A 17,506-nucleotide genomic window follows, 5' to 3' on the forward strand; every position below is an offset into this window, starting at 1 on the left:
CCCCCACCCTCCTGGGCCACGATTGAATCCCCCTGCTGGGGTTGGTCTGATGCGGAGACACAGTGGTGGCTGGGAGTCCTGCCACTGCCGCCGCACCCTAGTGTGACTCTCCCACTCAGGTCTCCTCTCTGTCCCCCCCCCCCCATCTCCCCTGCTGTTGAGAGGCCCTACCCGGGGCCTAGAGACAGAGAGACCATCCCTATCACCAAGGAAGCAGGCAGGCAGGGCAGCGGGGTCCAACACTGATGACGGGGAAGCAGGAGGAGCGAACCGGCAGGGAGGGAAGAAAGTTATGCCACCATACCATGACTTTGAACTTTCCCAGATGAGGCAGAAATACTGTAATGAAAGATGCGCTCGGCACAGAGGGGAGGACGGAGGACGGAGGGGGGGGGATAGACGGATGGGAGGAAGAGGAGACAGGAGGCCCACTGAGAGAGGAGACAAGGCCCTCACCCCTCTGCCAGGAAGCATTCTACTGGGCTGACAGTTATGGATAGGAAACATTACTGGGGCTGGTAATTAAAGCAGAAACTGATACCATCTCTAGGATGGGGGATTTCAGACGCCGCATCTATTTGTCACTGCTGCGCACTCGCCAAGGCCAGATTGAATTACACACATATTTAGTCCCGCAGAGTACGCCAGCTTTCATCTACTATCTATCTAGATATCTACCTATCTATCCGTTCAGTCATGTTGATCAGTTTGACATCAGATCCACTTAAGAACGTGTTCTTGGTTTCCTGTCTGTAAACCTTTGATTGTCTCCTCTCCGTTAATAGCGAACTCAATAACCATTCTGATTACGTCACATAACAATGGCTCTGATCTGGCAAAAACACACCTTCCTCTCTGTCCACGTTCACTAAAAAGTGAGTGAGTGAGTGACTTCGTGAGTGACTCAGTGACGGACTTGGTGTGTGAACTCGTGAATGACTTAGAGACTGAGTTAGTGACTGTGTGAGCTAGTGAAGGACTGAATGACTGCATGGGCGAGTGACGGACTACCCGGAGACGGAGAAAAGGCCAGCAGAGGACTAGGGGGATGCCATGTCACCAGGCTGGGGGATCGGTGACACTGAGCGTGTCACGGGGTGACGGCTGCACTCTGCTAGGACTAGTCGCCCCTCCGGCGCTGTCACAGGAACCAGCCGCTCCCGTTACTGACACTACACCCTCTGACAGGCCAAACACGACAAACCTCATGTCTGGCTAGAGACAAGCCCTGACGGCACACACAGACAGAGACGGAGAGAGAGGGCGGAGGAGAGAGAGAGGAGAGGGAAAGGGGGGAGAGGGGATAGAGAGGGAGAAAGAGGAAGGGGAGAGCGAGAAGGATGGAGAGAGAGAGATGGAGAGAAATAGAGAAAAATAGAAAAAAGGGAGAGGGTGAGGAGGAGGGGAGACAGAGGAGGCGAAGGGAGAGAGATAGCACTAGAGAACGTGGAAGGAGATAGAGAGGGTTCAGAGAGAGAAAGAGGGAGGGGTGAGGAGAGAGGAGCAGGGGGAGCGGCAAGACTGATCGCTGTTGATCTTCACGATAAGCGCTCCCGACAACTTGTGACCAAAGTGGCGCTCCAACACTAATCGGCCGTGAAGGCTGACCCGCAGCTATGCAGCAGAGTTCAGATCGGATAGGGCCGGCACTCGGGCCCAGACGAGATTGCCCCGGACAGGAGACATCTAGGCATCAAAACTCCCTGAGAAATTGTGGCATGGCTTCAGTGCACTGTGAGAAGAACATGAAGAAGAAAAAAAAACTAGCGAGCAGTGATACTCGGCGCTCTTGGCAGTCAGGGCGGACTTATCAGGCTAAGATGAAAAGAGAAGGACAGAGTGAGAGCGGAGAGAGGAAGAGGGGGGGAGGGAAGGAAGGAAAATATGAGAGGGAGGAAAAAAATATCAATTTTATTGACAATTATGTTAGTCATTTGAAAAGGAGTTGGACCTGTCTCTGTCTGAAAGAACAACCTTGAAATGTGTGTGTTCACCCTCTAGCCTACTTTGAGCGTAAATGTGTGTGTGTGTGTGTGTGTACACATGTACAGGAAGTGTTACTAACAAATTATTATTAACAAATGAATAACAACATGAATACAAATTGAGCAAAACATGTCTGGGGACTCGAAACCTCAAAGTATGACTGAAGAACCTGGGCTTCAGATGGCCTGAAAATATCATCAAATCATAAAGTGTGGGCAACATGTACATAGTCCTAACTCTTACCTGTCAGTCAATATTTATGAAGTTCTTCACAACCACAATCCAAACAACAAACAAAATCAACTTTCCTCCATAGAAGACACTGGGACAAATGGCAAAGCCCACAGTGTGCATGTCAAACCCAAATCTCTGTGTCGCTTTAACAGTGAAAACCAATGGCCTCAAAACTGAACCTTGGGGAGTGCCAAGTCATTATACACTACTATACTTGACTGAGACAATACACCAAAAAAATCAACTTCACTTTCAATCCCCTCGCAAGGAGAAGACTGGTCACTCGGAACTAGGTTAACTGAAATAATGCCTGAAATCCTCCACTGTCTTTTAACATACAGCCCTTTATTAAATGAAACAGATGAACAGACATTTTATAAATTCTTATATAAATATTTTGCTGAGTGGGCGCCTTAATTGCCAAGGCGCTCCGTTGGTCGTCGTGAGGAAACATGAAGCCCTATTCTAATACTGCCATGTTTTTACAATCACTAATGACTACTGGCTCCCACTTAGGGCCCCGCCTGCAAAATGTATCCATTGTATAAAAATACATATAAAATAATCATATTTGGCACCATAAATCCTCCTGGGCTAGATCCCTTACGGACAATTTACTGCAGAGCAGAACACGAGGCAGAAGGAAGTCGAGGAAGGGACTGCGTGTGCCTCTATAGTGGGGGTAAGTAACCACTACAGTCCTAATACTTCTATAATAATTCCACAACGCGTGTGTGGTGAGGGTGTCGATGGACGGTGGTCACCTTGGTGGGGAAATGCAACAAGGGTCAAAGCCAAACACAAAGGTGGTACTCTTTATTACACTCAATCGATGCTGGGGGCACTGTGCAGCACAGACACAGACCAAACACTAAATGTGGTCTATGGTTCCACTGACAATATGAGCCTGCCAATATGCCAATAACTACGGGCTGCTAACTTCAACCCCCACCACACCCACACACACACACTAACATCAACCCCTCAGCACACACAGTTACAATCACACACACACACACACACACACACACACACACACACACACACACACACACACACACACACCAGTGAGGTGAAGCAGAAAGAGAGAGAGACAGTCACCGGACCCCCACCTCAGCCCCCCTGACCAAAACTCCCCGGGCCACAGGGGTCTCCGAGGGCGAGATGTCAGAGCTGGTGAGGCCTGCCGGTCATCACCCACAATCCCTCACTGTGGAGAGGAGGGGTGGGAGTAATACCACTCTCCCTTATTGATCTGTTGTGGAGAGGCACTCTCTCTTTACACAGGGAGCAGACCACTGGAGCCAGGGCACAGAAAACACACACTCACGGGGACACACACTCAAATACGCTAGGCTATATCAAAAAACACACACACACACACTCAGATACGCTAGGCTATATCAAAAAACACAATCACATGTTCATACAGAAACATGTGTGCATGTCATGGCTGAGGTTGATTCCAATTAAATCCCTATTTAAAGAAAGTGTGAGAACCACACCCCAGGAAATCTCAAAGCTTGAAGTGCAACCCCCCCACACATACTGTAAAGTGTACAGCATCTACAGAAACATTTGTACGAAACTATACAAATATGCACAGACAAACAAACACATGATAACAAACACATAAACCAACATACACTGTTTACTTATTTACTGATGAAGTCACTTGCTCATAAACAAAACGCATGCCCATTCTGCCACAAAAACTTCATCGACCTGCCATGTCTCGTCTAAGAGAACAGCTTTGAGAGGAAAATAACATTTGGTAAAAAAACACACATTAAAACAACTCCCAATCCTCCTTTCACATTATATCACCACAACAGAACAATATAGTCTCCAACACTGAAATATGTGGTATTTGCACCCGGAATCCAGAGGCGTCGTTGAACAAGGCCAAAGAACGCTCTCCGCCACGCAGCACAGCTCCCTCGCTGCCATTAGTTGTGGCCAGTCCGGCTGACAATCTCTTCACTTCTCTATCACTTTTCATTACCAGAGTCTGCGGTGAAACCTCACCTCCCTCTGTCATTGACACAGTAAGGCTAATGGGATCTACCGTCATGTAAATTAAAGTGTTTGCTTCGTTTGCTTCCTTCCTCTGATTGTCAGAGCAACTGGTTCGGGAGCAGCAGCAGGTGTGTTTGTCCATGTAGGAGGAGTGCTTTTGTGTGTGTGTGTGGTGGTGTATGCTTATGCACACAGGTTTGCACACAGCAACAGGTGGGTCTTTGTGTGTGTGTGTGTGTGTGTGTGTGTGTGTGTGTGTGTGTGTGTGTGTGTGTGTGTGTGTGTGTGTGTGTGTGTGTGTGTGTGTGTGTGTGTGTGTGTGTGTGTGTGTGTGTGTGTGTACTTGCGTCTGTGAGTGCATGTATACACAGAGGAACACCTCGGAGGCAAACAGACACACTACTCGCTCAACCAGATGTTGCACCTGACCCTGGGCTCAGCCACGGGAAATGCTCAATTCTGATGCCGACTCCATGCTCCCGCCGGCACAGGTACAACCAACCCTCACAAACACTGGAGGATGTGCAGAACCGTGGGCTGGAGTTGCTACAACGTGGCCAGAATGTCAATTGTACAACCTCCGGGAGACAAGTCACCCAGCCAGGTAGGCAGCGCTACAGCGGTGGCTGTTGGGTAATTGACAGCACCTGAAAACAAAACAGCGTGCCCCGGTTTACGTGCCACAATGTGGAAAGCTGCTATCGCGTCTCATTTGTCAACAGAGAGGTATCAAATGGCGACGGTGAGGAAATAATCACATCCCTGTGATTACTTATTAAGACGGACGATAATGACACAACACATGTAATTAGACAAGTGAAAGATTTAGGCAGCGAGAATAAATATACTTTAATATCCATTGAACGACTGCCAGAAGAAAAAATGACTATGTAAAATACTGTATGTGAAGAAAACAGAAAACTCTTATTTGAACGGTAGTCTACCCACATTAGGACTTAGCCTACCTACATTAGGACATAGCCTACCTACATTAGGACTTAGCCTACCTACATTAGGACTTAGCCTACCTACATTAGGACTTAGCCTACCTACATTAGGACTTAGCCTACCTACATTAGGACTTAGCCTACCTACATTAGGACTTAGCCTACCTACATTAGGACTTAGCCTACCTACATTAGGACTTAGCCTACCTACATTAGGACTTAGCCTTCCTATATTAGGACTTAGCCTTCCTACAATAGGACTTAGGCTACCTACATTAGGACTTAGCCTACCTACATTAGGACTTAGCCTACCTACATTAGGACTTAGCCTACCTACATTAGGACTTAGCCTACCTACATTAGGCTTTAGCCTACCTACATTCGGACTTAGCCTACCTACATTAGGACATTGATAATGCATTCATGTTAAGCCATATTACAACCTATGTGTTGTGATAATTGCGTTGTTTGCTCTTTAACCTGTTAATTCATATGCCATGTGACCGCGATATATAGGCCTATGAAGGCCGAGACAATAAGGAGACACAGTAGCAGAATAAATTCAACCGCACCTTTGATTTATCACAAAACCGGATCGCAACCTCTGTCCAGTGAAGTCCACAAAGTATACTGCATATAACAGACAATTACATGACCTACAGCATGGTCAAGCAAGTTTATGTTTCCGACATTTTTGAACGACTAAACAACTATTGATTTAGAACCACAGAGAGTTACCGCAAGTCACAAAGAAAACAGGAGATGCCTCCACTATTCCAGCACCACTTCAACTTCAACATCATCAAACCTCTGCTTAGTCTAGTACAGTGACAACTAAAAGATACCAAAAACTATTTAGTCCAATCAATGTCAGCTAAATATGATGTGGCTGTCCATGGTTCTGATTTGTGTGCCTGTGTGTGTGTGTTTTGTTGTCCTAGGCTACCTGGCTAAAATTCTGGCTCGCTAGCCTAACTTCTATTCATGGGCAACAGTAGCTAGTTACATTAGCCTTCTACATCTAGCTACATACTGAACTTCCATCCTCTCAGGTCAGGGGCACAACAATGTATGAATTAACGGTTGGATCAGAAACGCCGGTACGGAGAATTAAGTAAAACAACAAGTCCAAATCTCTATCTCTTTCCATGGCTAATTTAGGAAAGGGACCATTTTAGCTAGCTAGCTATCCACCGGAGGACAACAACATCACAATAAGATGCAACAATTCAAGTTGTTTCTGTCAATGACGTATGCTCTCAATGACTTATGCTCTCAATGACGTATGCTCTCAATGACGTATGCTCTCAATGACGTATGCTCTCAATGACGTATGCTCTCAATGACGTATGCTCTCAATGACTTATGCTCTCAATGACTTATGCTCTCAATGACGTATGCTCTCAATGACGTATGCTCTCAATGACGTATGCTCTCAATGCGTATGCTCTCAAATAGGGGTGACGCCAACATCCAAGTTAGCTTCCCTTGACACTTTTTATTTTGGTGCGCCAGGACCATTCACAGTTGAGCTCGCTCAGTTTAGTTCCACAATGATTGGCACATTTTTTAATACTTTTTTTTAATCAAGGAAGGCTAAATGCTTGCTGGCCTACACGTAGATACTTGTCGTTTGACAACAACGTCATACTTGTCGTTTGGCTACAATTTCATACTTGTCATTTAGCTGAAATGTCATACTTGTCGTTTGGGCCAGACAGCATCAGATAGATGGTCTACACGTAGAGAAACAGAGGGGCTCTGTTTCGCTCGGATGCTTTCTCCTGTGAGGTACATTCAGCCTTTTGTGAATTGAAGGAAATTTATGAAACACAGAGAGACGAAAGATAAAATATTATTATTTTAATGAGAAAAAAAAATATATATATATGGGAAGTCTGGCTTGGCACTCATGAATACACGCCACTGGACCTAACCTAGGTTTTACCCTGCTGTAGAGTTACACAGTAGACACACTTGATTGATTTAAATCCCTTGTAGGTTTACATTGGAACATCCAGCCAGACTTACTAACAAAATATTCCAAAGTCAAAGCCAGACTACACAAGCCTGATCCCTGATCTGTTAAGTGTTGTCTTGCCAAATTGCCAACAATGGTCATTGTCATGCCGAACATCATGTTTGGTCTATGCAGTATTAACAGATCGTAAGAACACGCAACCCTTCACTACAGCTCAGCCTCGTCTTGGGCTTAATGAGCCGTTGAAGGCAATATGACTAGTAGAGACAGTAAAGAGAAGAGACTATATTTAGAGGGGAACTCAAATTGCAAAAACCGACTTCCTCTTTATATCATGACAATGTACGGTCCAAAAAAATCCAACACGCTCCCTTCCCTCTGCCAAACCTGCCCGACCAACAGGCCGTATGTCTGTCACAAACCATTCGCCCTCCGCAACCGGTCCAAACCCGTCGTATTTTGCTTTGTTATTTCCAAACAAAACCACTGAATACATAGCAACGCCAATTTGATCCCGGAGACAGATCTGAAGGAACACAAGCGTGGCTGAAACTTTCACGCAAATTAGGCCTGATAAGTAGACCGCGTCAGTCTCCCGGAATCACTCTGTGCCTGTCTAAAACAAAGCAGATGCCATCCGAGGGTAGCGTGGCGAGGGGGGGGCGTCGCACGGTGATGACAGAAACAAAAGAGGGGTTTTCACATGGGCAAGCGTCCTGCATTCTGTGGCTGAACCCTGATTATTGTTGGAACAGCTTACGCTCTGTCAGAAAGGATGAGATTGAGACGATCCTTCCGATGATCGTTCGTGGGGTCGGTGTATTTCGGTTTCCATGGTTTACGTTCTGATTCCAGACCGTTTCCCTCAGGTTTCATATGTCCCAGACCAGGAGAATGGGACATTCATTCTGACACCACTACTAAGTACTGCTAATTTCACTGCTTCTGCTAATAAGACTAGGATTATTACTTCAATTAGCTGATAACAAACCCCATTACTACTCCTGGTCATCATCGTTTCATGGATAATTTTTTCATCCACTTTGGTGATGGTTTACAGACCAGCACGTCTTTCAACTACCTTCACAGAGGCCCTCACAGACTAGCCTGGCCAAAACACACACACACACACACTCTACCAGAACAAGAAATCAATGCTAAAAGCAGAGGGGGGAAAAAGTGGTTTCATTTGAACATAAACTGCTGGCGCGTAATGCGTCGTGACAATCATGTTTGCAGGAATCCATTTTCAAAATTGTCATTCTTTGAAAAGGGAGACGCCCGTTTCAGCCTGGGCTTCCAAAGCACTTTTATTTTCTTTCAGGGACGTCAGTTAAAGTTGCACAACGTATCTCAGTCCAGGGCAACAAAAAAACACAGTCTGAAGACTGGCGCTAATAACCATGTCACTTCTGCACCAGAGAGAATGGTAAAATAATAAGAGAGGCTTCGAGTTGCTAACTAAATAAGAACACGAGGAGGAGGTTGAGAAAGAGAGAGGTTAGGAAGAGTGAAATAGAAAGAATTAAGAGGTGGAAGAGAGACTTTCTAAGTAGAGGAGGGAAAATGTCTTAAAAACAGCATTTAGAAGCTTTCATAAAAAGAATTGCCTTGCAGTGATGGTGATGGCCGTGTTAGTTTAGCCAGTTAACACATTCCCTGAGCTACTGGTGATAAACAGTGTGGAGGCCCAGCGGTAACTAGAGACTGTTTCATCTATACTTTCCACTGACCCACCATTTCTCCCAGGACCCGTTCATGCTAATGACTGGCAAGAGCTCTTTCTGTCTCGCTTTCTTTCTGTCTTACTTTCTCGCTCTCTCTCTCTGTCTTGCTCCCTGACTCTCTCACACTCTCTCTCTCTCGCTCTCTTTCTCTCTCGCTCTGTCTTGCTCCCTGTCTCTCTCTCACTTTCTCTCTCTCTCTCTGTCTTGCTCCCTGTCTCTCTCTCACTCTCTCTTCTTCCCAAGCATCCACTCAGAGAATCTTTTCGGTCCTGACTAATAAATAAAAAAAAATCATATTCCGTTTAAAAAATAAATGGATTCATGAATATTCCAATAAGCGATGGCACTTCTCCATATGTTTGTGTAAGTGTGTAGGCTGTGACGGGTCGATCCAAATCAAAGGTTTGAGTGGGCAGGTGTAAGTGTAGCTGTGTGGGTTGGTCAAAGCTGCCACCATGCACGCTGGCACAGGAGGAGAGATAGGGGGGAGAGAGAGAACAGCAGGACGGGAGAGTGTGCAATTACACTTTCGCACGCCGGAAAGAAGCAGAACAAACTAGCTTTTCTCAAACAACATTCACATCATGCCAAAACTCCGTTGGACTCATACAATATCTCTCTAGTCTTAATCTCAAACTCATCTTTTCCACTTTCTTACCTCCCCAAACCAACTCATATTTCATCGCCCATATCTTTACACTTTCTATTATCCTGTTGTGAAAAATGTGACCAATGGAGGCGTTGTTTGGATATAAAATATGAATCGTCTTAGATAAAGATATCAAGCGGCTCTTTCAATTCTCCTCTCGCTGGAGATTTGTACAGTAAGCCATCGCCTCTCAAGCTTTCCTTCCTTCGCCTCGTTCTCTTTAAAAAGACCTCAAATAACTTGTTCTTTCCACCCTCCCTGACACTCCTGTCACCAGAAAAGTCATTTTTTTTCACACACATCCTTTTAAAATAGGGTTTCCCAAGCTAAAGAGAAGGATTGTTGACCAGTGGGCTGCGTCATATCCGATTTGTGACACCCAGACGTAATACTGCACAGCCTCTATCTGACTCCAACATTACAGCCGTATATAACAGAGAGAAATAGGACATACGACGCTGTCGGCACGTACCCACAACATTACATATGAGAGGAGACCCCATCGCGCCGGCTCTGTATTTAGTATATTCTGGTGAGTAATCTTTTGTCATTTCATCACAGGAAATGAAATAATGGGATGATGGCCTAATGAAAAATTAGGTTTGGAGCTGCGGCCTGGGAGAGTCAGTTCAGTTGGCAAGACAGAAGAAAAAGGCTGTTGAAGCTAAGGACAGTAAAGTTGTTTAGTCCAACATTTGCAATATAGTTGTTAGTGTAGTGTGCATTTTAAGCATTAATAGTAAGCATAAAGTATAAAGCCAGCTGAATGAGTAGTAGAGGACAGAAAAAAATGTGTTGCTGTACCATTGGAAGGGGAAAGGACATCAGGTAGACCGCTAAATTATCTGGATGCATTTGTGGACATTGGGAAATATCAAGTGAGTCTTGGAATAGTAAATCTACATTAAATCAGGCAATGCGATCTGGTGTCTCGCCATCTCAACGTTATTTCCAAGATGTTCTCCAACATTCTCCTCTTGTGCAACAGGGAAGTTAGTGTCATGGTCCTTTCTAGCAGTCAGATATGTTGGCTTTTCAGACATCATTTCCATCTTAAAACACACACACACACGCATCCACACACCCATCCGCCGATCCCCCCAAAAATGCTATTTTCTATCCACAAACACACTGAGTGTGTTAATAAGGGTCTTTCATCTCCTTCAATGGGATGTGTGGGGAGACTGTGGCTGTTGAAGTGTGTGTGACAGTCTCTCCTTCCATGCAGCCTGTGTTTAGAGCCAGAGTTGCTCAAACCCAGCCACTGCCACGAAACACACAGGCTCTCCTAAATATGCATAATTAACTTAACCCCCCATCACTTGACTTTAAATGGCTTTGGAGGACTGTGCCTTGCAAATGGAGTCTTGCAGAGGCTCCGAAAGTGGCCCCTTTTTATGGCTAAAATATTCATTAATGCATTTCAGAGATTTTCTGAAATGAGAGTCCTCTGATTTTTGTTTTCTTTCCGAGGGGATAGATTGTTGCTAGGCACCTTCGGGGCGGCAGGGAGAACGGGCGAGCGAGAAAAGAAGACGAGCCCGGGTCACTCTGTAAAAGGTATCTCTATATAAACACACGCAGCCTGGGAAGATTTCTTGTGATTACTCTGCCTCCGTCTCTGTAATACGAGACCCAGGGAGAGACAGACAGAGAAAGAAGGAGAGCCACACAGAGAGAGAAAGCGTGAGAGAGAGAGAGAGAGAGAGAGAGAGAGAGAGAGAGAGAGAGAGAGAGAGAGAGAGAGATAGGGAGCAAGCATGGTGCAAACTGGTTGAGAGACCTGTCATGACTCTCCAGCTCGTGAGGGTTGGTGGTTGGTTGGGGAGGTGTCGGGTTGGAGTGAGCGGAGGGGAGAATGTGGGGGTGACTGGTGACTGGACGAGAAATCTACCCTTCCAGCCCTGGTCAGCGGAGCCCACCTCGCCCGTTTCCCCGCGCTGTGCCAGGCCTGACTGCTACCAGCCACACACTTCACCTCCCATCAGGGTCAGCGTGCCGGAAAAAGGTCAGCGCGCCGACAGCTGATTGGCCGAGGTGGGTTCCGGTCCTCCTCCGCTCGCTAACGGGCCGGTTGACACACCTGATGTGACACGCTCCGCTCCCAGCAGCAGGTACACATCAGGGCAGCTGCCCACCGGCACCACCAACAGGGGGGAATCCGAACAAACACACAGCAGCAAGGAAAACAAAGGGGATGGAGGGACGGATGAAAGAGGAATGAAGGACACAAACAACTGCACTGTACCGTAGACGCTCCAGAATATCATGCTGAATGTTCAAGGCTGCACTGCACATCCTCTCTCACACACTAACTACCGGTTAAAAGTTTTAGAACACCTTCTCATTCAAGGTTTTTTTTTTTTTTTTACTATTTTCTACTTTGTAGAATAGTAGTGAAGACATCAAAACTATGAAATAACACAGGTAGTAACAACACCAGGTAGTAAACAAAAAAGTGTTAAAACAAAGTAGCCACCCTTTGCCTTGATGACAGCTTTGCACACTCTTGGCATTCTCTCAACCAGCTTCATGAGGTAGTCACCTGGAATGCATTTCGATTAACAGGTGTGCCTTCTTAAAAAGTACATTTGTGGAATTTCTTTCCTTCTTAATGCATTTGAGCCAATCAGTTGTGTTGCGACAAGGTGGGGGGGGGGGGTATACAGAAGATAGCCCTATTTGGTAAAAGACCAAGTCCATATTATGGCAAGAACAGCGCAAATAAGCAAAGAGAAATGACAGTCCATCATTACTTTAAGACGTGAAGGTCAGTCAAAACGGAACATTCCAAGAACTTTGAAAGTTTCTTCGAATGCATTCACAAAAACCATCAAGCACTATGACGAAACTGGCTCTCATGAGGGATGGAAGACCCAGAGTTACCTCTGCTGCAGAGGATAAGTTCATTAGAGTTACCAGCCTCAGAAATTGCAGCCCAAATAAATGCTACAGACACATCTCAACATCAACTGTTCAGAGGAGAATGTGTGTGAATCAGGGCTTCGTGGTTGAATTGCTGCAAAGAAACCACTACTAAAGGACACCAATAAGAAGAAGAGACCTGCTTGGGCCAAGAAACACAAGCAATGGACATTAGACAGGTGGAAATTTGTCCTTTGGTCCAAATTGAATATTTTTGGTTCCAACCGCCGTGTCTTTGTGAGACGCGGTGTGGTTGAATGGATGATCTCCATATGTGCATTTTCCATTGTAAAGAATGGAGGAGGAGGTGGGTGTTCTTTGCTGGAGACACGGTCTGTGATTTATTTAGAATTCAAGGCACACTTAACCAGCATGGCTACCATAGTATTCTGCAGCGATACGCCATCACATCTGGGTTGGGCTTAGTGGGACTATCATTTGTTTTTAACAGGACAATGACCCAACACACCTCCAGGCTGTGTAAGGCCTATTTTACCAAGAAAGAGAGTGATAAGTGCTGCATCAGATGACCTGGCCCCCACAATCCTCCGACCTCAACCAAATTGAGATGATTTGGGATGAGTCGAACCGCAGAGTGAAGGAAAAGCAGCCAACAAGTGCTCAGCATATGTGGAAAGTCCTTCAAGGCTTTTGGAAAAGCATTCCAGGTGAAGCTGGTTGAGGGAATGCCAAGAGTGTGCAGAGTTGGTATTAGGTCAAAGTGTGGCTATTTGAAGAATCTCAACTCTAAAATATATTTTGATTTGTTTAACGCGTTTTTGGTTACTACATGTCTCCATATGTGTTATTTCATAGTTTGGATGTCTTCACAATTATTCGACAATGTATATAATAGTGAAAATAAAGAAAAACCCTTGAATGAGTTAGTGTTCTACAACTTTTGACCCGTATGTGTACCTTGACATCATCAGGAGCAGACTTACTGAAGGATACACAACGGCAATAATGAATGAAAACATATTTCAGCATTTCAAGTGGTCTTAAAAAAATTGCATATTCATGATTAGCTGATTACTAATTAGCAGCTAATATATGTGTGTGTGATGATTTAATGGGTAATTAGCGACAGATAAGGAACTAATAAGTGCCAGTTCCCCCCATTATCGAATGATTCCAAATATTTTTGACAAAAAAAACATAGATTAAAAAAAGGTGCCACAGAAAAAGACACACACACACACACACACACACACACACACACACACACACACACACACACACACACACACACACACACACACACACACAAACACACACGCCAGCACAAGTTATCAGTGCACACACAGAGACATCATCACACAAACACACACAAACCGGGCTATAAGAAGTGCATTCCGCCAAATTGCGGGATTGCTGCATGTGCTCGCCGGCGGGAACTGTTCATGTGGCTTAAAGTGGAGATGATCAAGGCCCCCCCCCGCCCAGCACCAAAAACGCAGCACAATAAGAACAAGCAGATCCATCAGGGTCTGATGTGGACAGACAAGAGGAGGAAATGAATTTGGAAACCTCCTCCAGCACTATGTCACTTTCCTTTCTCTTTCCTTTCCTTTCTCTTTTCCTTTCTCATAGAGGATGCACACTCTGACAAACAGCCAGTCGGCCGGTCCCCCCCCCCCCCCGTCCGTTTGACCTCCCTCTTTTCTCTTCTCTCTCTCACTCACCCTCTCTCCCTGGTTCGTCTCTGACGTTGGCAGATGACCGTACACTCAGTAAACAACCACAGGTTTTCTCATGCCAAGTTAGTTTAGTTTATTAGTATGCCCATTAGCTACTGCATGTGCAGCAGCTACTCTTCCTGGGGTCCACATAAAAGTTACACAGACGTGACAAAGTACAGAACAGTAATAGACAAGAACAACATAAGATATTACATTAAATTCAAAATAAAAAAAATCTAATAAAATAGTATATAGGAAAGTATATAGGAAAGCGAGAAACCAAGAGAAATAAAAAAATACTATTCACCCACTACTCATATATACAGTACATATTCATATTTTTATATACAGTACAGTTAAATTAGATATTTAGAAAGAGGAGGTGCTGTGATACAAGTGTAGCTAGGGCGACTGAGGAAGTGTGTGTGGTTGGGGCCGCACTGGGCGGTGTTTCTGTACCCTTGAATAAGGCAAACGACCTGAACAGCTCATAACCCAGCAGAATAAACACACCCACGTGTTAAAGGTGTGTTAGTACGTTTGTTTGTTAGTAGTGGGACTCCGTGTTTGCCAAGTTGGCAGTGTAGCAGAGGGGCGGCAGCCTGGAATGTGAACAGTAAGCATGCCAGACTTACATAAAAGGGGATCAATCTCTACCCACCTTCTTTCTCACAGTGTGGCAATCTGTGATGGAAATTCTATTCTACCCGTTTCTCTCTTCTTCTCCGACAGAACAGCAAGAGTCATACGCGTATGTTTCAGCATCTACTATATTATGGTCGAGGTTCATACAGTATGTCTTGAGCAAGAAGCACACAAGTGCCAGTCCCGTGTGGCATCACAGCATGTCAACCCCCCCCCCCCCACCCGGTCTCGGATCCCTCTGGAACTTTCATCGCGCACACCTGGCCCCTATTCCCACTGATTGCATTTGTATATTTGTGCCCTTTGTTCACCATGGTGGGGTCCATTATTGTTACTATGTCCGTTGGTGCGTGAGTACCTGTGCTGTGTGTGTTGGCTTTCGTACCCTTGTGGATTGCCAGATGATTACGTGTCTCGTCCCGCGTGTTAATCATTGTGCGCGTGTGTTATTTATTTGAGGTACTCCTCGCTCTTTTGTTTGGGTTTCAACCCTGTGTTTCTGTTTCGTGTTTGTCTGGTCTTCGTCCACGTGCCTTTACATGGCACGCTGTCATTTGGGGCGTAATAAAAAAATAACTATTACGCATTCCTGCGCCTGTCTCCCGAATCATTGTTACCAACGTGACACACCCCCAACCCCGCCACTCCAGCACTGTAAGACACCACTAATATTTGCCAGCCTCACTTCTAATACACATCAGCACCCCCAGAGTGTTTTCCCTGCTCTGTTGCCGGCCAGAGAAAATATTATCTCCCCCCCCTCCTTCCAGCCACCCTACCCTCCTCCTCTCTACCCACACACACAGTCTTCCCTTGATAGATACATGGCGATTGGATTTGTTTAGCAAATTGTTACACCGCCTAAAACGACAAGACTTGGTGGTAGAGATACATGTAAATAGTTGACAGGGAGTTAATGTTTTTTTCCGTGACAGTGGGCCATTAGGATTGGCTCTCCAACACAGAGGCGTGTTATTGGGGGAGTAATTCTAAATGGCCCATATCCCCAAAGAGAGGCTACACAACACACTGTGGTTGCTTGTCATTAAAATGAGTGGCTAGGTTTAGGCCTCACACGTGTGTGGTGTGGAAACAAACGGACAGGACAGGACAGGACAGGACAGGACAGGACAGGACAGGACAGGACAGGACAGGACAGGACAGGACAGGACAGGACAGGACAGGACAGGACAGGACAGGACAGGACAGGACAGGACAGGACAGGACAGGACAGGACAGGACAGGACAGGACAGGACAGGACAGACAGACAGACAGACAGACAGACAGACAGACAGACAGACAGACAGACAGACAGACAGACAGACAGACAGGACAGACAGACAGACAGGACAGACAGGACAGACAGGACAGACAGACAGGACAGACAGACAGGACAGACAGACAGGACAGACAGACAGACAGACAGGACAGACAGACAGGACAGACCAGACACATACACTTAGGCTATACATACATATACATGCACGCTCAAACCAATGGTATGTGTTATGCCTTATTTTTCCAATGCAATGTGAAATCTCCTGACATACCGGTCCCCAGCCCGTTAGGTAGAACTTTTAAGAAAACAGTACAATATCATCACACCACTTCAAATAGCTCCACCTCTGAAAACATCAAAGCCCAAGAAGCTGTCAAAAGCCAAAATTATTCAATTTCAAATTGAACAGAAAATTGTTTCCTACTTTCCAAAAAGTACTGATTCGAAGCAATCTCTGAAACTTCTGGAAAAGAATTCTCCTCCCAGTTCGGGAATAGTAAAAAGAGAGAAAGAGAGGGAGAAAAAGAACGGGGTGCAATTAGAAGTAATTACTCCTTTTCATTTCCAACATGATGAAATAATTTGATTCTTTTTAAGACGGTGGTCTGGTTTGGCTCAACACAGACAAAGCGCTCATGCGTTGAGTTAGAGGGTTGCTAGCGGGACAATGGCGATCGTTCTCAGACTAGGAGCCCAGACGAGCGCCGCGGCCCATAGATCATTGCCAAAGGTACGCCTCAGACAGAGTTATTTGAGTGTTGCCTTGGCTGATGGCCGCCATACAGGGTGACCCACATTAGCGAGATAAAATAAATACTGCCGATGGCGTGTCGTCGGGCTAGGACATCTGAGGCGTGTGTGTGTGTGTGTGTGTGTGTGTGTGTGTGTGTGTGTGTGTGTGTGTGTGTGTGTGTGTGTGTGTGTGTGTGTGTGTGTGTGTGTGTGTGTGTGTATGTGTGTGTGTGTGGTCGTCGTGACACACACTCCAACAACAAACTAGACCTATGGATCTAATATCTATAGGCCCAGGTTGTTGTATTGTTGTATGTGTGCAGTCTAATAGGGTCTGTAGTTGGTGTCAAAACTAGATGTTTTTGGTTTAATTTCAACTTGTAGGATAAGGAAATATAGTCAATTTAAGTTGATATACAAAATATACTTGCACGTGTTGTACGTATCATACTCTAAAATGACAACGTGGAACAGAGAAGCTTACGTGCAAACTGTTCCATCAGCAATGGATGAGAGAGAGGAAAAAGGGAAAGAAGAAGGAAGGGGGTCAGAGGGGGGGAAAGGGGGAAGCAAGAGAAAGAGGACGCAAGAGAGAGAGAGAGAGAGAGAGAGAGAGAGACAGAGACAGAGACATAGACATAGATGATACTGAGGCACAATTACAAGAAAAAAGTGGAGACATTTACATAGAAAATGAGG

The 17,506-nt window shown here is 45.5% G+C and overlaps 1 protein-coding gene across 2 annotated transcripts in view; it reads right to left on the minus strand.

Moving 5' to 3' along the window:
- LOC135520040 (zinc finger protein 407-like) overlaps positions 1-17,506 on the minus strand; it is a 193,947-nt gene that overhangs the window by 120,604 nt on the left and 55,837 nt on the right. The gene's annotated exons all lie outside the window — the stretch shown is intronic.

Source organism: Oncorhynchus masou, chromosome 29, assembly GCF_036934945.1.
Source record: "Oncorhynchus masou masou isolate Uvic2021 chromosome 29, UVic_Omas_1.1, whole genome shotgun sequence".
Taxonomy (NCBI): Eukaryota; Metazoa; Chordata; class Actinopteri; order Salmoniformes; family Salmonidae; genus Oncorhynchus; species Oncorhynchus masou.